This window comes from Puma concolor, chromosome B2, assembly GCF_028749965.1.
Source record: "Puma concolor isolate L17-30 chromosome B2, mPumCon1.1.hap2, whole genome shotgun sequence".
In the NCBI taxonomy this organism is placed as follows: domain Eukaryota; kingdom Metazoa; phylum Chordata; class Mammalia; order Carnivora; family Felidae; genus Puma; species Puma concolor.
This window is the reverse complement of record NC_141671.1, coordinates 208,254-225,353: the sequence shown is the minus strand read 5'-3', so window position 1 is coordinate 225,353 and position 17,100 is coordinate 208,254.

The following is a 17,100-nucleotide window of genomic DNA, read 5'->3' as shown; positions in this document are numbered from 1 at the left end:
CGTGTGTGCACACGCATGTGCGCATGTGGTTGTGTTCGTATGCGTGTGTTCGTGTGCCTGCACGTGTGTTTATGTGTGCACACGTGCGTGTGTGTGCGTGGGAGTGAGTGTGGGCTGCTGGAGGAGACGGGATTCCTAATGGGGGACAGGCAAACAGTATGTAACTGATCTGACCTGAGGGTCTCATCCTTTAGCCCTTTTTATAGCACGTATCTTCCAACGAATCTTTTACTGTGCAGAATTGAAATTCATAGATGATACAACCTACCTACACACAGAACTTAAAAATCAACGTGCTTCCCTGTCCATACCATAGAGGAGAAATGACAAAGAATAATTTGTGATAAAATAACATAAACATGTTAATGTGTGACTGTTGAGGCCCCACCACACTGGCCACACCTGTCCACACAAGCACACGCCGATGCAGGTGCTGAGGCAGTGACTCACCTACCTCCAGCATGTTGCCATCGATGAAGTGATTTAAGGAAATGTTGGACAACTCTTGGTACCAAAGTGAACCTTCCCTAGATTTACACAGAACTGTAATTGTGTTCCTAGAAAGTTCATTGTATATTAATACCATTTTTTTAAACACTATTAATTTCCAGGCTCAGATAATTAAACACAGGTTTTCACCTACATGAATGTCCTAGGGGACACTTGGGAATCTGGATGAGGGACAATTTATTGTGCCCGCTATGTTTGGAAGAATATCTTATTCCCCTGCCCTGCTCATAACTGCCAACAATGGCCCCTCATCACTGTAAGCACAGAAGAAAACACCACAGATTGTTTTTTGATGTTCTCTAGGGAGTGTTTGAGATCCTTTGAGCTAGAAGTTGGGCAGAAGGGAGGAAGAGAGTGGGGCAGGATTTCTAACCACTCAAAGCAATAGACACCCTCCTCAGCGTGGCCTGATGTCCTCTCAGCAGGGTGGAACCAAAAAATGTGGGTGTCGACTGAAATAAAGTTACTGACCCCAGGACAACATGTGGATGAGGAATTTCCTAGACTGCTTTGAAAAGAAGAGTTTCCTGTCTGCCTGGTCTGAAGGCTACTTCAGCTGTCTGGCCAGCAGAGCACCCTCTCTCTGTGCTTCTGTGTGGTCCTGGCAAAGCTGATGCCTAGGAGGACACCCCTCCCAGACCCAGCATGGCCTCTCTGGAGGGGTGAATCTGCATAGGCACCCTCTCAGGAGCCCCCAAAGGAGTTCTCAAAGCCCTCATCTAAACCTTCACTCTGGCAGCTTCTCTCCGGCTTCCCTGAAGTCCTGACCCCTTTGCTGGTCTGAGTTGAGGGGGACAGAAGGGTGGAGTGCCCCCCTGGAAAAGAGCAGTCTGTGATTCCGTGAAATTGAACATTATTTTGGTGTTATTTATCGCCACGCTGCTGGTGCTAAATCAGAAAAGGAAACACCTTTAATGTCCATATCACAGAGTATTGGTTTAGTACATTGGAATGTATTCACTCCATGTTTAAAACAGCAGCCAATGATATTAACTTGGGAAAATATGAGAATTTGAGGCGGGGAGACAGAATACAAAATTTGTACAGTTGTGGTATATATGTGTTTAAAAGCTGGAAGAAAATACAGCAAGGGGCACCTGGCTGGCTCAGTCAGAAAAGCAAGTGACTCTTGATCTTGGGGTCATGAGTTTGAGCTCCACGTTGGGTGTAGAGGTGACTTAAATAAATAAAACTTAAAAAAAATACATCAAAATGTTAGCAGTAATTGCCTCTGGGACCATGAATAATTGGGCACCTTTTTTTCTTGATGTTTGTTTTTAATTTTAGTTCCAATGTTTTACAAGTGTTACCTTTATAATCCTTTTTTTAAGCTTTCTTTTTAACTGCCCTCGGGACTCTGAAACTGCTCACCTTTTTCCACCAGCACCTACAACCGCATCCTCCAGTGTCACTGCCCAGATGCCCCAGGACACTTACCAAAGCCCACCCCCCACCAGTACCCAACGCCCATCCACTCCTCTTCCTTCCACCAAGCACCAAACTCCTCTCCTCCAGGGAGGACGCACTCAATCCCGTCCCCTCTGCTTTGTGCCCTTGCTGACATGTCCTTTTACAGTTTCTGACCGTCTCTGACTCCTGAGAACGGTGCCAGTCTTCCCGTTCATGTTATTTCTCGTGCTCCCAGCTCCTTTCCTGTCTTCCGCCTCAATTTCTGCCTGGCATGGAGAGCATAGAGCCCAGAACTTAACACACCACACACCTGACAAACATATTAGCCCAAGTAACCCAATTCACTCATGGTCTGCTGGGCGCTACGTGCCCTCAGTGGGCATCTAACTTAATTCTCACCCAGCCATGCAAAGTAGGTATAACGTCCTTCTTTTGGAGCCCAGTAAGCTGCAATTTGAGGACAGTAAGTACGAATCGGAGGTCACCGGCTATGCAGTTGACAGAGCCAATAGTGGAAACACTTAGTGCGGTTCCAAATTATTTCCACAGTGTCAGGAGATTTGGTTTCAAGGCCCTCCTCTTAGCCAACGTCCACCGCAGGGCGTTCCTTATCAGAGGTCACGCAGCATCTCAGTTTCCCATCCAAATTAGCAGCGGGTGGCGGGTATGCGAAGGGGGTGTTCACGTCCACCTGCCCCTCCTCTTGCATTGGGGTGAAAGTCCTGGCCTCAGGGAAGCCCTTCTGTCCTACGCAGCTCTTTTGATTTAGAAAAGCATATGGGGCAAAGGCTTAAAATTCAAACATTTACATTGCCAGGCTTCACCCTGGTGTTTCAGTGACGGCTTGAACCTTCCTCCATACCGCCAAGGCTTTCTTGTTGGACCCTTCCCATCGTGTTCCATTTCCATGTCCTCCCTCCTCCTCTAATGGGACAGTCTCACAGAGCTGTGGGGCCTGGAGAGGGCAGGGGCGGGGGTAACCATTCTTTAACAAATCTTCTCCACTGCCCCCCACACAGTTCTCTCTCACTGTATGTTCTTGACACTGCTGGCCTTGGTGCTTTTGAGCCAGGAGAAGGAAACAGGAAAATTATAAGGTCATTTCTATTATGTCTTTACAAGCACATCCAGGGGAACGGAGCGTGGAGCTCAAAAAACTTCAGTGAAATAAAAAAGGGCCACACACCCCTCCACCCCCGCTTCCCACAAGGTGCTCTGGGCCAGAGGCAGCTGTCTCCCAGGTGCTCTGAGCCAACAGCCAGATTACAAAGCTGACAGTGGGGTGCCTGGGGAGCTCAGTAGGTTAAGCACCCGGCTTCGGCTCAGATCATGATCTCGCAGTTCAGAGGTCACGATCTCCTGGTTGGTGGGTTCCAGACCCGCGTCAGGCTCTGTGCTGAGAGATCAGAGCCTGGAGCCTGCTTTGGATTCTGTGTCTCCCTCTCTCTCTGCGCCCCCCCTAAAATAAATAAACATTTTAAAAAGTTTTTTAAAAAGCTGACACTGCCCATTGCTTCTGTAAATAATTCCTTCATAAGAGAGCCTTTCTGTAATAAGCAGATGAACACGAGGTGCTGAAATGCTAGGTTAGCCTAAACAACAAACAGGAAAATAATTAGCTTGTCTGTCCCTCCTTCTACAGGGTATACGTGGTCAGGTTAACAGATGTAGAAAAGATTCAGTTCTCACAGACACATTTAGTGAGTATTTCTACTCCTGGAACAAGAGACTCAGATTTTTAAGGATTTCAACGCAAACATGTTTACTAAACTGTGTTTAGTTAAATATATGTAATTGAGTATATACCAGATATGAATATACATAAATTCATAGCAATCCAAAAAGCATATGTATCATAATGCATATATGCTTTTGGGCATTTGGTTGGTGGGGTGTGTGTTTGTTCATTTCGCCGCAAAATATTTCTCTCCCATTATGTCCCGTTCAGGATCCGATAATGACTGTTCATTTATCCAGAGAACACTAGCACAATACTGAATAATACTAAGAGAAGAAGACACATCTCCACAGTTTTCTATTAGAAACTACAGAACGTGGAGGACTCTGTTATTTGACACGTGTTGCAGGTGTAACATCCATAATAAAGTACAATCTTGTTTCTGCAGTAAAATACATGACTATTAACATTAGGTGCAGTAAATAAAGATCATAAATAGCTTCACGTCTGGTCTTGCCACCAAATGAGTTAGAAACAATTTTTTTCTTACTTTCGGAGCACTGTGGATTTTAGAAGTACAGAAAAGGATGTGTGGAGGTGAGTGCACAAACATGAAAAAATATTCACAAATAGATGTTTTAGGAGTCAAATGAACAAATCTGAGGCAACAGACTAGAGATTCTATTCATGGAAATCCCATAAAAACACGAGTTTTATTGAAGTATTATTGAAAGTTTCATTGAAAAACACAAGTGTTATTGAAGGCGTGACCTGCACTGAACAGCATAAAGTAACTGAAAAAACCAAAGAGGTAAAAGAGGTAAAAGATCTGTACGCTGAAAACTACAGAAAAGCTTATGAAAGAAATTGAAGAAGACACCAAGAAATGGAAAAATATCCCATGCTCCTGGGTTGGGAGAACAAATCTTGTTAAAATGTAGATACTACCCAAAGCAATCTACACATTGTGCAATCCCAGTCAAAATAACACCAGCTTTCTCCACAGAGCTAGAACAAACAATCCTAAAGTTTGTATGGAACCAGAAAAGACCCTGAATAGACAAAGGAATCCTGAAAAAGAAAACCAGAGCAGGAGGCATCACAATCCCAGTCTTCAAGCTGTATTACAAAGCTGTAATCATCAAGACAGTAAGGTACTGGCACAAAAACAGACACTCAGATCAATGGAACACCCACAAATGTAGGGCCAACTAATCTTTGACAAAGCAGGAAAGACTATCCAATGGAATAAAGACAGTCTCTTCAGCAAGTGGTGCTGGGAAAACTGGACAGCGACATGCAGAAGAATGAACCTGGACCACTTTCTTACACCATACAAAAAATTAACTCAAAGTGGATGAAAGACCTAACTGTGAGACAGGAAACCATCAAAACCCTAGAGGAGAAAACAGGCAACAACCTTTTTGGCCTCGGCCACAGCAACTTCTTACTCAACTTGTCTCCAAAGGCAAGGGAAATAAAAGCAAAAATGAACTATTGGGACCTCATCAAGATAAAAAAACTTCTGTTCCGCAAAGAAAACAATCAATAAAACTAAAAGGCAACCAATGGAATGGGAGAAGATATTTGCAAATGACATATCAGATAAAGAGTAGCCAAAATCTACAAAGAGCTTCTCAAACTCAACACCCAAAAAACAAATAATCCAGGGAAGAAATGAGCAAAAGACATGAATAGACACTTCTCCAAAGAAGACATCCAGATGGCTCACAGATACATGAAAAGATGCTCAACATCACTCATCATCAGGGAAATACTAATTAAAACCACAATGAGATACCACCCCACACCAGTCAGAATGGCTAACATTAACAACTCAGGCAAAGACAGATGTTGGCGAGGATGCGGAGAAAGAGGAACCCTCTTGCACTGCTGGTGGGAATGCAAACTGGTGCAGCCGCTCTGGAAAACAGTGTGTAGGTTCCTCAAAAAATTAAAAGTAGAACTACCCTACGACCCAGCAATTGCACTACTAGGTATTTATCCAAAGGATACAGGAGTGCTGATTCGAAGGGACACATGCATCCCAATGTTCACAGCAGCACTATCAACAATAGCCAAAGTATGGAAAGAGCCCAAATGTCCATCGATGGATGAATGGATAAAGAAGATGTGGTTTATATGTATACAATGGAATATTACTCTGCCATCAAAAAGAATGAAATCTTGACATTTGCAACAACGTGAATGGAACTAGAATATGTTAGGCTAAGTGAAATAAGTCTGTCACAGAAAGACAAATATATGATTTCACTTATATGTGGAATTTAAGAAACACAACAGATGAACATAGGGGAATGAAAGGAAAAATAAGATATTAAGATAAAACCAGGGAGGGAGGCAAACCATAAGAGACTCTTAAATACAAAGAACAGGGTTGTTGGAGGAGAGGCAGATGTAGGAATGGGCTGGATGGGTGATGGGTACTCAGGAGGGTACTTGTGATGAGCACTAGATGTCATATGTAAGTGATGAATCAGTAAATTCTACTCCTGAAACCAATATATCACTGTATGTTAATTAGCTTGGATTTAAATTAAAAAAAAAAAAAAAGCAAGTATAACCCTGTTACAGTGGGTGGGATGGGGCTGCCCCATCCAGGGACCAAAATGGACAATTCAATCTGAGCAGAAAGGGAAGTCTGGAACGGATGTGAAGCTGGCTCTGCTATCATATCAGAGTCTGAAGGCCGACATGACTCAGACACACCTTTGGATGCTTCAGTGTTTATTACGCTTCGATCAGAGCAGAAACACACTACCTTAGTGGTGCATAACCTACCAACAGTTGACGTTATCTCCCTTAATCCTTCCAGCTGTCCCCGTGTGGTGTGCTATTATTATGATGCATTTTCAGAAGAGAAAACCACATCTCAGAAAGGTGGCTGAGCCAGCCCCAGGTCACCCAGCCAACGCCAGCACAGCTGGGGCTGCAGCCTAGATCCCTGGACCTCCTCCTTGTCACTCATGGTGCTACAGCCACACTGGCCTGATTGCATTCTTGAACTTGTCCAGATACTCTCCGCCCAGGAAGCAAGCAGCCCGGACATGCCCTCTTTGGCCTGCACACCCCATGCCACCCTCACCTGTTTAAACTTAAACATCATCTGCAGAGAAGCCTCCCCTGAATTGCCCAGACTGACCTAGGCCCCGCCCCACCCTGCAGGTGCTCTCCCAGCTCCCGACCTTCGCCATGCAAAACACTCATCTCAGTGGCCACTTTTTTAAAAATTATGGAACCATTTATTTAATGATACGCCTTCCTGAGCAGCCCTCAAGCTCCACGGGAGCCGGGACCCTGAGCGTCGTGCTCATTTTCTCCCCCCACAGGAGCTGCACAGCACCTGCTGCCTGGTTTGAAGCTCAAGGGAAGATCAATCAACAAAACATCTGACTCAAACCTCAGCTGTCACCCCACTCACTGCGTGGAATTATCTCACCACTTCTCAAGCCTGGTCTCTACTGTTTGGCGAAGATCTCCTAGGCATTGGTGAAGTGAGATACTTTCTTCCAGGGGACACATCCTCCACACATTTAAATCCTACCACTATGAGCCTGCAGCAGCTCTCCAGGGTCGATGTCTGGTGCATGCACGAGTTCTTGTCCACGGGGCAGCACTTGCGGTGGTTAGTGGGCCACATCAGGCTGTCAGCACAGTGAGATGTCACCAGCAAGATTGTCCTGCTGCTCTTAAGACAGTGTCTTTCCTAAGACCAGCCTCCCTGGTCTTATCCCCAAGATCCTGCTGTGAAACAGGGGCAAAGGTGGAGAATTTCCAGCTGTGTCTAGAGGAAACTTTTACTCTGTCTGGATAATCATAAGTAGGATGTGGGAAGAGACAAGAAGAAAGAAAGAAAGAAGGAAAGAAAGAAAGAAAGAAAGAAAGAAAGAAAGAAAGAAAGAGAGAGAGGGAGGGAGGGAGGGAGAAAGGAAGGAAGGAAGGAAGGAAGGAAGGAAGGAAGGAAGGAAGAAAGAAAGAAAGAGAAAGAAAGAAAGAAAGAAAGAGAGAGAGAGAGAGAGGGAGGGAGAGAAAGAAAGAAAGAAAGAAAGAAAGAAAGAAAGAAAGAAAGAAGAAAGAAAGGCTAAGAGCCGATGGACCCCAAAAAAAGGGTTGGTGGCCCTAATGTCGCTGATTGTTGTCAAGCAGCCAGCACTAAACAGTTATGAGACTCAAACAAGGTCAAGAGCTCTGGAAGCCTGAAGCATTGCCAAGTATTAGTACTTAAAATTGTATTATGGGAGGGGGCACCTGGGGGGCTCAGTCGGTTGGGCGTCCGACTTCGACTCAGGTCATGATCTCATGGTTCATGGGTTCGAGTCCCACATAAGGCTCTGCGCTGACAGCTCGGAGCCTGGTGCCTGTTTCAGATTCTGTGTCTCCCTCTCTCTCTGCCCCTCCCCTGCTCAAGCTCTGTCTCTCTCTCTCAAAAATAAACATTAAAATAAGAAATTTAAAAAATTGTATTACGGGGGGCGCCTGGGTGGCGCAGTCGGTTAAGCGTCCGACTTCAGCCAGGTCACGATCTCGCGGTCCGTGAGTTCAAGCCCCGCGTCAGGCTCTGGGCTGATGGCTCAGAGCCTGGAGCCTGTTTCCGATTCTGTGTCTCCCTCTCTCTCTGCCCCTCCCCCGTTCATGCTCTGTCTCTCTCTGTCCCAAAAATAAATAAACGTTGAAAAAAAAATTAAAAATTGTATTACGGGAGAGAAGTGGGTTTGAGAATGATTCTCTTACGGAACGAGAATGGGTTTGTGTATCATGTGATAAAGGTAGGAGGCACTCGCGAACGTTGTGTCCGTGGTTTAGAAACAGAAACATGGAGTTTTTCCACTTTCCCAGCCCACAGTGGGTCCTTTCTTGCCAGCCTCCACTAGGAACTTTCTGGAAAGCCCCAGGTGTGGGCAGTGGTAAGTTCAGAGGCACTGCCTCCTCTCACGGCAGAGGCTGCAGACTACATTGCAGTCGGTCCTGAACCCACCAGGAAGTGCCTGTCTGTGCCTCACCTTCCTCACTCTTGAAATGGGGATAATAACATACTCTCCTGGAGTTGTAGGGATTAACTGAGATAATCACACGTGTGCAAGTTTCTAGCCCATGAATGGGTAACTCCCTTTACACCCCTAAATCCCCCTCGGACACGTCTCAGCCCAGCCCCCTGACCGTGGATGCCAGGCCTCACGATGGACAGGATGGGCTTCTTATGTATTCTTCCAGAGATAGACTATGGCTGTGTAAACAAATAAGTTTCCCCTTTATGACACAATAGTAGCATACTATAGTTGAGGGGGTATTCCGTATCGATACTCAGGGGGCTCCCCCTTGCCTCATTATAGCTAAATAATATTCCACTGGCTGGCTGGCTCAGAGATAATTTATGCGGTCCACTTTTGATAGACCCTGACATGTTTATAGCCTTCTGCAATTACAAACAATACTGCATTGAATAACTTTGTACAGGTATCATTTCCCACATGTGGGAGTCTCTCTGTGGAATCACTTCCTATGCAGTAAAACTGGGTGAATTGTGTACGCATTCACCAATTGTGTATGGCATTACCAAACTAAATCCAAAAGGAACTCTTGGGGCACCCAGCTGGCTCAGTGAGAGGAGCACGAGACTGTTGATATTGGGGTTGTGAGTTTGAGCCCTATGTTGGGTGTAGAGATTACTTACAAATAAATAAACTTAAGGGATGCCTGCTGGCTCAGTCAGTTAAGCATCTGACTCTTGCTTTCAGCTCAGGTAATGATCTCATGGTTAGTGAGATCAAACCCAGCCATCGGGCTCTGCACTGACAGCACAGAACCTGCTTGGGATTCTCTCTCTCTCTCTCTCTCTCTCTCTCTCTCTCTCTCTCTCTCTCCCCTCCTCCCCTCACTCTCTCTCTCCCTCTAAAATAAAAAAAAATTTTTTTTAACTTAAAAAGGGGTGCCTGAGTGGCTCAGTCGGTTAAGTTCCCAACTCTTGATTTGGGCTCGGGCCATGATTTCACTGTTGGTGGGATTGAGCCCTGCGCTGGGCTCTGCACTGACAGTGTGGAGCCTGCTTGGGATTCTGTCTCCTCTCTCTCTGCCCCTCTCCTGCTCAGGCATGTCTTCTCTTTTTCTCTCAAAATAAATATATAAACTTTAAAAATATATTTTTTAAAGTATAAAATAAAGTATAAAATAAATATATATAAACTTAAAAAATAAAAATAAATAAACTTAAAAATATATGAATATATATATATATATTTATCAAGGGGGGAGTCTTGGCTGACAAAGAGAACATTGTCAAGAGTTCTGCTCGGAAAGATGAAAACAAAGGATTCAGAATGCTTTTCCTACAGATGTGCTGACATTGCTGGCAAGTGGCCCATAAGAAAGTCCTATTATTGGTCGATATCTCCCATAGCTACCATTGAAAGTATTACAGGTACATAAAGGAAACTTGGTTGGCTGAAGTTTTGTTTGTTTTTCACGAGAAGACAAGCTGTCAGCCTTCATAATCTTTGCAGTCTGGTAAGGTAGTCTTAAAGCCAGAATCCACATTGGGGCACCTGGGTGGCGCAGTCGGTTAAGCGTCCAACTTCAGCCAGGTCACGATCTCGCAGTCCTTGAGTTTGAGCCCTGTGTCAGGCTCTGGGCTGATGGCTCAGAGCCTGGAGCCTGTTTCCGATTCTGTGTCTCCCTCTCTCTCTGCCCCTCCCCTGTTCATGCTCTGTCTCTCTCTGTCCCAAAATAAATAAAAAACGTTGAAAAAAAAATTTTAAAGCTGGAATCCACAAAGACAGAAAAATAAATCCATGCTTTCATTTTATTATGTAAAAAGCAAAACAGGGGCGCCTGGGTGGCTCAGTCGGTTAAGCGTCCGACTTCGGCTCAGGTCATGATCTCACGGTCTGTGAGTTCAAGCCCCGCGTCGGGCTCTGTGCTGACAGCTCAGAGCCTGGAGCCTGTTTCAGATTCTGTGTCTCCCTCTCTCTGACCCTCCCCCGTTCATGCTCTGTCTCTCTCTGTCTCAAAAATCAATAAACATTAAAAAAAATTTTTTTTAAGCAAAACAGATACATATATTCTCTTTTTTAATTTTTTTAATGTTTATTTTTGAGACAGAGAGACATAGTGCGAGTGGAGAGGGGCAGAGAGAGAGGGAGACACAGAATCTGAAGCCGGCTCCAGGCTCTGAGCTGTCGGCACAGAGCCAGACATAGGCCTTAAACTAGTGAACCATGAGATCATGACCTGAGCTGAAGTCGGTCGCTTAACCGACTGAGCCACCCAGGCGCCCCCAGCTACAGCTACTCTTATGGCCACTAACTAAAATATCAAGTCTCCTTAGTGGTGGAGCAAAGGTGGAGTTATTCAGATGCTTAGGCACATGGTGCTGACTAGTAGAGGAAGTTACAATTTAAAATATGGTTAATAACAAAAATGAAATGAATTCTGCATAAATTTAGCTTTGTTGATAAAAACCTCTCCAAACAGCTTTCAGGTCGGGACAAATAATGAAAAGGTATAGAAACCAACACAAAAACTATACAAATGGTAGAGAAAAGTTGGAGGACCGGTAGGTCATGGTTCCCAGTACAGCACCTGAATGTCCCCACGAAGCAGTGTCTGGAAAAGGACACTGGTCCGTAGTCTGCGGCCCAGGCCTCCAGGTCTGGCCGGCCTTGGGCTCCTCACGACTCCTGTGGCCTCAGGCTCATCATCCCAATACAGGTATTTGATCCACTTATGTCGTGTGTTACTGTGAGGGACAAATACTATCATGGAAAATGTTCTGAGGTTAAAAACTCCACATGAACGTAAATTAGTATTTCCTGCATTGATTGGCATCCGCTATCCGTGTCACACACGATCAGGTCCTTAAACTGAGTTCACCCATGGAGCACTGTCTCAGTAAGTATAAACCGTGTGCAGCTTTGGCGAAGGCCTGGGTGCTCCCAGCTCCAGCTCCTCCCCGCGGACTTCTGGCCAGAGCAGTAATTCCACGCGACCACCAGATGGCGCTCGTTACCAGACGAGCCTGAGGTCCCTTCAGAAATTGAGCATTTTCCCTAAGGAGCTTTTGTTCAGGTTTGCTCATTTTGTTGTTTGTTTGTTTGTTTGTTTAGGTTTCTTCATTTTGTAACTGAAAAAACAATCATTATTATAAAGACCATGTGGTGACTGTGAAAATATACCAAACAGTGTAAGAAACAACAAGGAAATCTCCCGTCTCTGGGAAGGCTCGTAAGCGGTGTCCTTCCCTGGTTTGAATGCAATAGTGTGTAGTCCCACTGGCTGCTTGAAATCACCCCAAAAGTACAACCAGACCAACACAAAGCCACTGTGCCCACGTCTACCCACCCCAGACACGCACGCATCCACATCCAGCTCCGTGCTCACCAAGTTTAAGGCCATGACCCCTTCGTCACTTGCTGGCTTCTTGCTGAGGCCTCATCCTTCCAGAGGGAATAGCATTACCAGACTGGCTGAGCCGGCTGGACTTCAGGGTGTTAGCAGGTCAGTAACTGAATCAACAGTTTCAACAAGCATATGAAACATCTTGCAGGCAAATATATTAACATATAGTTCACACACACACACACAATGTTTTTTCTGGGATAAAACTGTAACGACGTTTGCCTCCTTTATCCAGTGACTTAGCAATACCAACTACTCCCCGTGCGGCCAAGAACCAACAGCAAAGGGGAGCCAAAACCCTGGTTGGTCATAAGGTTCATTCAACAAAAGGACACAGTTTAATTCAATTTGATTTGGCTCAAGTTTTTATTTTTTAAAATGTTTAGTTATTTATTTTGAGAAAGAAAGAGCACGAGCTAGGAGGGGTAGAGAGAGAGGGAGCAGACTTCGCACTGTCAGAGCAGAGCCCTGTGTGGGGCTCAAGCTCACGAACCGTGACGTCATGACCTGAGCCGAAATCAAGAGTTGGATGCTTAACTGACTGAGCCACCCAGGTGCCCCTTAGCTCAAGTTGTTAAAGTCCGGACCCCAGTTTTCTCATTCGGCACTCACAGGGTCCCTGAGCGCCCCAGCCTGGGCACTGTGGGTGCAGAAGCACCAGTGACCTCTGGCACGTACACAGTGTCACTGGTGGGGAAAACCAGTGTGTCCCCTTCCGGGAGCAGGAGGGAAGATGGAGCTGAAGCAGCACTCATTTCCTGGACCTGAGGGTCTTGGAAGCTGTGCAAATGGCCAGTGAACAGGGAGCAGGGAGGGGAGGAGACCCTGGTTCAGTGACCTACGGTGTGCCTGGCCCCTGAAAGGCAGCAAATCCATTTCCTCCCCCTCACGATTGCTCCCTTTAGGCCCGCAGACACCTGAAGCCCCTCATCCGCACACAAAGCCTTTAATCCAGAATTCAAGATCCAAAGTCAACAACAGTAACATCTGAGTTAACACACTGGTATGATCTAGATGAAGTACAAGGGTAAATATTGAGCTGGTGGGGCTACAGTGCGGGAAGTGTGCCCACAGCCTGAGAGGGAGGAGAACACAGGGGCTGGGGGCCCAGGCTGGCGTCCCCTTTGTCATTCATTCTTTCAACATGCTCCCTATACTGCGAAGCCTGCACTTGCACCTGGGAGGGAGCAGGGAAAACAAGAGAAACCCTGCCCTCCCGGCCCAACTTCCCGGGCACAGGCCCTGCACAGCGGTGCTGTTGTGGTCCTAACGGCGCCAGACACAGGCCAAGCACCTCACGGTCCTGTGTCATTTACTCCTCACAGCAGGCCATGAGGTGGGCGGGATAATCCCCAGTCCCGGGTAAAGACACTGAGGCTGGACTTTGCACCTGACCGCTCGGATGCGAGCTTCCGCCCATCTTCCTCTAGGTGAAGACGCTGGAAGGGGACCCTCTGGGCCAGAGCCCCACCCCCCACCCCCGAATGCCGACTGCCCTTCCACCCAGGTTCCTCTGCTGGGAAAGCCTGTGATGGCCAGGCAGCGAGGTGACGGGCAGAACGACAGGTGCCCCGTTCCAGACGCCCAGCAGCGCGTTTGCCCAGCGTCGGGGAGGCACGTGGGGACCAGCGGGCCCTGGGCATCTGGGTGCGGCCGGGCCGGTGCACTACCTGCCGGCCCAACCGCAAAGGGGAGACCAGCGCGCCGCTGCACCTGCGCCGGGCCCCGCCTCCTCTGCCCCGCCCCCAGAGACCCGGCAACCAATTGTTGGCGGCGGCTTCGTGACGTCCCTGTTGGCCTGCAAACCGGGGGGCGCGTCCGGGCCTTCCCCTGCGGATCCTGCAGGGATGCGGGAGAAAAGGGAGGGGCCGAGGGAACTGAAAGAAGCCAAGGGCGGGGGCGGGGGGGGGCCGAGATCGGTACAAACGGTGCGTATATTCTTGCAGGACCACAGGTTACCTGGGCTTGGCCGTCCGGCGGCGGTAAGGACGGGGAGCTGGCCCCAGCGCCCCGGGGCAGAGAAGATTCCTCGTGGTCCTGAGCCGCAGTCCGCCTTCGAGGCCTTGCACCGGCTGTGCTGCCCCGCGAGGACGCACGACACGGCTCCGTGCCGCCTGCACGGACCGCGCACGACCGTTTGGTCAAACCCGAGCTGCATGCGTGCCCGCCGCACCCAAGTGCCTCCCCCGATTGGGAACAAGCTGGACGCCTTTCTGCACGAAAGAGGGAAACATCGCTGCGTTCCAGAGTGGTAGCGGGGAAGACACAGACGTGGGGAAACGACGTGGATGGTTACAACGTAACGCCCTGGCAGAAGACTGCTGTCCGCGTCTTCCTCCGCCTTTTCAGCACTCAGGTGAACACACCTGGCCGCAACACAGCGCGCGTGCGCACAGGCTCCCGGCGCGCGCTCCCGGATGAGCTGTGCCGGGGCCAGTGCTCTCCTGCACTGTGACACACCTGCCTGTGACACACCTGGTTACATGGGCCCAAGTGAGACCTGGGTCTATCAGTCACCGAGTCTCCGGGGACTCTGCAGACCAACTTCAACACAAATACCATGGAAGCTGGGCCACAAGGGTGGAAAAGAAAATGTCAAATTCCTCTTGGTATTTACAGCACTAGAGGGTCGCAGAAGGAAGGTCGCCGCAGGGTGAACACAGCGCCGTTCACAGGGAGGTGCACGTAACTCCCAGCGCTCCTGGGTGGACGTGGTCATGCCCCCCACTGACAACGGAGAAGCTGAGACACAGTGGGTACCGTGGGACAACAGACACACTGCGTGCAATTTCCCAGTGTTTATTAGAATGGCAGACGCACAGGCTCCACTCTGCGGAAGGCACTGAAGTCCGTGGGCACATGGCCGGGACGCTCACACCACCCCGTGCTTAGCAGGGACCCCTCGGGCTCCTCGTGCTCTGTGTCCTCACCTTGAAGTTCCTAACAGTCTTATCTCTCAATCTGTGTTTTGTAAGTGAAGTCCGAGGAGACTGCGCTGGGGGCCCAGAGCCCAGGCTCCAGGTTGTTCTTGCCCTTCAGTTGTCCCCGCATCCGCAGGACAGCCTCCCAGGCCCCCAGGAGACACCCTCTGTGCTGCGCTTTCCCAGGAGGGGCCGGGCAAAGAGGAAAGGAAGGGTCAGGCAGGCACAACCGTCAGGGCAAGTCTGAGGTGGCTGCCCTCAGCCCCTAAGTATCTGTTCCCGGAAAGAATGTGCCGTTAAATAACAAAAACAAAAACATGCCACCAAGACACATCAAGGGTGAACCCACACAACAAAGGGAGTCCTTCCCTGGTGTTTGGACAAGGTGCCTCAGAGTTCCACTTTGTATGGGGACCCTCACATTACGTCGCTGGCCCTGGCAGACCAATATCCAAATTATACGTCAGAGCACAATGAAAACGGAGTCGCGATACTCACTGACTTGTGCTCCCAGGTGACGTATGACCAGAATACAGCCTCAGGGTGATTGGAATGTGACACACATGAAAGCAAGAGCCTTGTCTGTCTTGCTGAAACTTGTATTATGAGACCCTAATATGAAGCGTGACACAGAGGGTTTTTCCTATGAAATATTTGTTCGTTTATATTAGCTGAATACATAGACACTTAAAAAGCTGAAATAACCTGACTGTTCTGGGAAAGGTAAGTTTGATACATCCATGCAATTGAATACTGTGTAGCTGTAGGGCATGAGTTTGTTCTTCAGGCACTTGTATGGAAAGATCTCTGAGATAAATTGTTACCATTCGTGGAGCACCTGGCTGCCATAGTTGGTAGAGCATGGGACTCTTGATCTTGGGGTAGTGAGTTCAAGCCCAATGTTGAGCATGTGGCGAAGGGGAACAAGGTGGTTCTGGATGGCTGGGGGCGGGGGGAGGTTTTCGAGGTATGTTATTTTGTACCTTTGGATTTTGAAACAAATGCTTATGGGGCGCCTGGGTGGCGCAGTCGGTTAAGCGTCCGACTTCAGCCAGGTCACGATCTCGCGGTCCGTGAGTTCGAGCCCCGCGTCAGGCTCTGGGCTGATGGCTCAGAGCCTGGAGCCTGCTTCCGATTCTGTCTCCTTCTCTCTCTGCCCCTCCCCCCTTCATGCTCTGTCTCTCTCTGTCTCAAAAATAAATAAACGTTAAAAAAAAAAATTAAAAAAAAAAAAAAGAAACAAATGCTTATGAATAACCAAATAAACAAGAATTAATACTTGGAAGACCCGAGAGAGCTCGGGTATTCATTAATGTGGGATTACACATTGCTCAGCAAACACAAGAAGCAGAGCAGTGCCTCTAGGGTCCTTCGTGTAGGATACATGTTTACATGCTTTGCACGTGGTCCGGAGGACTTTACAGCGCACGGCGTTCCTAGACGTCCACGTAGCGAGTGCTGCGTGTTTCGCCTGCAGACAGCAGCTTGCTTAACACACACAGATGCTGTATTTAGGGTGTGTTTCTGCACACGTGACCGTGGACCTGGCCTGTTAGCAAACATCTTCCTCTAGGTGAAGACGTGGGGAGAGGTGTAGACTGAATGGAAATACTGCAGAGAGATGCATACAAAAACAACCCGAGGATGCCTGTGAGGTCACATAATGTGTGCTGCGCAAACTCAGGGAAGGTGACAGTTAAGTGCTGAGAGGAATGCCCGGCTCTGACCAACACAGGGCGGCTTCACCTCATGGGCCTGGTGCCCCCACACCCACACTTCTGCAAATGGCGACACTACTGGCCTCCTTTCTGCCGGTGGCCCCTCCCCTTGTTGAGGTCACCTCTGCCCCAAGACCCCATCGTCCACGGGATAGCTGCCCAGCTCCAGGACCTCAGGTAGTCGAGGGCTCGCAGGTGAGTGAGGTGACGTGACTGGCTTTGGGATAGAACACCCGGCTCGACGCCAGCCCGAGGTGCGTGACCCTGAGCGCCTCACTTAACTTGGGTGCTTCCATTTCCTCGTCTGTGAAGACAAGTGATAATAATCTAACATTGTGTTACTGTTTAAGGTCGGATGCATTAACACATAGAAACCACTTAGGGCACCACCACGTGGAGGCATTCGGTAAGGGTTTTGTGGTGTTTGCTGTTAGTTCTCCAAAGTGGCTTT